This window comes from Mus pahari, chromosome 17, assembly GCF_900095145.1.
Source record: "Mus pahari chromosome 17, PAHARI_EIJ_v1.1, whole genome shotgun sequence".
NCBI classification, from domain to species: domain Eukaryota; kingdom Metazoa; phylum Chordata; class Mammalia; order Rodentia; family Muridae; genus Mus; species Mus pahari.
This window is the reverse complement of record NC_034606.1, coordinates 44,307,116-44,311,199: the sequence shown is the minus strand read 5'-3', so window position 1 is coordinate 44,311,199 and position 4,084 is coordinate 44,307,116.

Genomic DNA, 4,084 nt, shown 5'->3' with positions numbered 1-4,084 from the left:
CCCAGACAGCCTATGGGAAGGACCTGGCCCCCATGGCAGAAGTTTTGAGGCTGGGGGGGGGGCTTTGAAAACAGTAATGCTTCCAAAACTATCCCTGCCCGAGTACATCTTCAGAGCTGAGCTTTTAAAATTACAGACTTCTACCCAAATCTACAAGTCCAAGTGGGGCCTGGGAATCTCCGTTCACAAGTTCCCCAGAGAGACTGTTGTGACACCAGGCTTTGGGCTACCTTGGCAGTGGTGACCAGAGAAGAGCTGTGCCCGCCTGAGATCACAGAGCAATTCCCAACAGGCCCTGGCCTCCCAGGGAAGCTTGAATAGGCTCCAGCCTTCTTTTCTTCCTGCAGGGTGGGCTCCAGGGGGCGGTACCCACTGTGCATCCCTCTATTTCAAGGTCCAGGCACAACTCCAGGGGCTGCTGGGGCAGTAGCCACCCAAAAACCCAGAGAGGAAAAATTTGGGTAGGAATAGGATTTCTGTCATGCACCCCCCCATCCCCACCCACATCCTCAGAGTGCCAAGGCCTGGGGCTGCAAGCTCTCACCAGAATGGGGGTGGAGGGCGGGACAGGAGGGAGGAGGGGAAGACACAGGGGGCTTCCTGTCCCCCCCTTGCCCTGACTCCTTGAGTTCAGGGCTGGGTCCCCTGGGGGGGGTGGCATCTAAGGCTGACAGATCTGCCCTGTCCTTCCTGACTGCCTGGGGGGGAGGGGGAGCAGCTCAGATCTCTATCCCCTCCTCCCCCATGTTTAGATACCAGGGACCTGGTTCCCCAGTAAACTATGTTCCATCCCAGGGCTCCAGCTCCAGAAAAAGGAGAGCTTAAGCTCCAAATCAGCTGCCACTACTACACAAGGGATCCTGGAGAAGCCTAGGTCTCCTCCTGGCTCCCCATGCCTCTCCCCCTGAAACTTTATTTAATGACTAATTTGATTCCCTGGGCACCGCCAAACACCATCACCACCCCTCCTCCATAAAGCTGCTCTCCTGGGAGAAGAGGGGGACCATGGTAAGTTGAAATATGCTACAAAGGAAAAGTCGCATGTGCCATCGGAGGGAAGTACTGCATCTGGAGGATCAGGGGTCCTGCCTGGAGACCTGACCCTCCATCCATGCTGAGCCCTAAGCAAGGACCCACCAGGGAGGGCACATGTGGGTCCTACCCGCCAGGGTTGGAAGGACTAGCACGACCCAGACAGAGGAACAGGCCTGCAGGAGATGGAGGGAGAGAGAGAAGGATTCTTAGTGAGATATCTCCATGGTTAATGAGCTCAGCAAACACTTACAAATGCCTACAGTAAGCTTACACACTGAGGCCTGAAACAGCAGCCTGGGTGACAGATGCGTGCCTTTCCCTGTAGAAGAACCTGAGGGCTCCCAACGCTGTATGTGACAGAGCTCCTAGGGGCGTCGGAAGACACCCCTCTCCTTGCACAACTGAAGGGATAGACCTACAAAGGCCAGCTCGCTTCTCTAAGGCTCACACAGCTCACAGGCTTAGCAGAGTCAGGCACGGTTCCTCCCGCTGCACCTGCCAAGAAAAAGTCTCCAGGATGCGAAACGACTCTGTGAAGCGACTCTGGATCTAAACCCCAAATGGACACTGACACTCTGACTCAAGGTGGGGGGAGGGGGGAGACAAGAGACCAGAACACAGGCCTGGGGTGGGCAGGCGTAAGCTTGGGTTGGTCACTCCCTGTGAAGCACAACTCCTTGTGGTATGCACATACACCTCCTAGGCCTGTCCCACAGACCCTGCTCTGGACTTAGGGCCTCTTCACTCCAGAAGGGAAACAATGGACCAGGTCTACAGCCCATCGGCTGCCGTGCCTGGTGAATGCCGGACACTAACCCACAGTCCACGTGACCCAGAGAAGGCAAAGCCCCGTCCATCCAGGTTTGTCCCAATACTGTGCAGAGTACTTGCTGTCCCTCTTTCCTGTCCAATTGCAACAGTCTTCTAAGGCAGGTGTCGCCATCCTCGTTTTACGGATGAGAAGATCAAGGCGCAGGCAGGGAGATTGGGTGACCTGACCTGGGAAGTGGGACAAAGGCTACGCTTGAACTCTGAACAACCTGGCTCTGGTGCCCACACTTCTGCTCAGCTCCCTTTCTGGTGACGTCATCGAAGTAAAACACACACCAAAAGCTCTGTCTGATCACCCCAATTTCCCTTTTGGGGGGAACGGAAGTGAGCCATGTAAAAATAAGAAAAACCCGAGCAAGTGATCTGGGCTTATTCACAGTCAGCCTTGTCTTGGGTAGGACCCTGGGTGACTGAGAAAAGTGTCAAGGAATCCCAGGTGGGGAACTGTCGGCTGTCCGCCTTAACAAGCCCCTTGCCCAGGCTGCTGACAGCTAGCACTGGAAAGACTGAAACCTGCAGTGGCTACACTCAGCCTCCCCCGTATGAACAGCCCCATGTCCACAGCCAAGTCCTCTGCTCCAGGCCTCTCCTCTCTCTCCACTGTTCCTTTGCCATGCACATCAGTATCCTGTTGCCTAGAAAGTATCTGGGGATCTGTAAATGAATGAGTGAATGAATAAGTGAATGAGTGAGTGAGTGAGCGAGTGAATGAATGAATGAGAGTTCTTCCCTCGCCCTACAGACCACAGAGCCCTTGGGAATGTCCACAGAAGACCTGAAGGCAAAAGTCTCACCCTGATGTCCAGTCCCAAACCGGACAATCACATGACTTCTGTCACCTGCCGCTCTTTCTGTGTGGCTCAGTGGGTTGTGACCTACCCTCACTCTGTCCAGATGAATGGACTTGGGCACACCCGGAGGAAGCACTTTGACAGGACAAGCAGTAGTGACCACTGTGAAAATCAAAATTATCTGTGACAGGAGCTACCAGCATGAGTGACTGCCAGTGACAGGCCTTACCATGATCCAGGGGCCATGCTACATGTCTACCCACGTAATCGGGGTGCAGAATTCACACCCACAGCTATGCATTTTGGGTGCTAGCTCAGGCCTTCCCAGGCCCCCAAATGGCCACCACGCCACCTACATGCACATGATTCCTCCCTTCCACTTCGGACCTCCACCATGGAGCCCCACAGGGGAGGCGAAAAGAACCTGTGAGGTGACAACCAAAAGAGATAAGGGCCCCTGTGAGTGGGTAAGCAGGGCAGGGGTCAGGAGGCAGGCTGGCCTATGGGGCAGGAGGGTGGGCTTGGTGTAAATTGATGAGCAGGGGGTAAATTGAAGCCCAGGGGCTGGGAGCTCGGTGTGGGGATGGGAGAGCTGAGATCCCAGCCCTCCTCCCTCTCTACTCTTGGGTGGGGGATGGGCAGGGGGAGAACAGGAAGCAGGGAGGGTTCTGAGCAGAGTCAGAGGAAAGAAGCCCGAGAGAGAACAGATGCAATAATTATGGAAAAGTGAAGACACTGAATACAGGAGGGCACCAAGCCTTGCGGACAAGGCCTGACACCCGGCAGCCACCAAGCCAACGTCAAACCAGGCAGAACTGGGGGAAGCCACGTCGTGCTCAGGTGCTGAGGGGCCCCGAAGGTCACCCTCAGCAATCTGTCGTCTCTAGAATGGTGAGATTATCACCCACCCAAACAGTGGTCAATAAAGAGAAAGACGGCGGCGTGCTGTGGTATGTGCCTGTAGTCTCAGCACACAAGAGACTGAAGCAGGAGACAGCTAGCTCAGGGCCAGCCTAGGCTACACGGCTAGCAAATCCTGGACTAGCCAGGGCTACGGAGCGAGAACAAGGACACTAATAAAAAATTGAGGGCTCCTCTCTGAGTTCGAGGTCAGCCTAGTCTACACATAGTGAGTTCCAGGACAGCCGGGGCTATGTAATAAGAACCTGTCTCTAAACCAAAACCAACACGAAGGGTTCATCAGTAGAAACGCATTACTGTGCCAGGTGGTGGCGGCGGCACACATCTTTAATCCCAGTACTTGGGGAGGGAGAAGCAAGTGATTCCCCAAGTCTGAGGCCCATCTGGTCTACAGAGTGAGTTCTAGGACAGCCAGGACTACACAGAGAGACCCTGTCTCGAAAAACCACAGAAAGAAAGAAAGAAAGAAAGAAAGAAAGAAAGAAAGAAAGAAAGAAAGAAAGAAA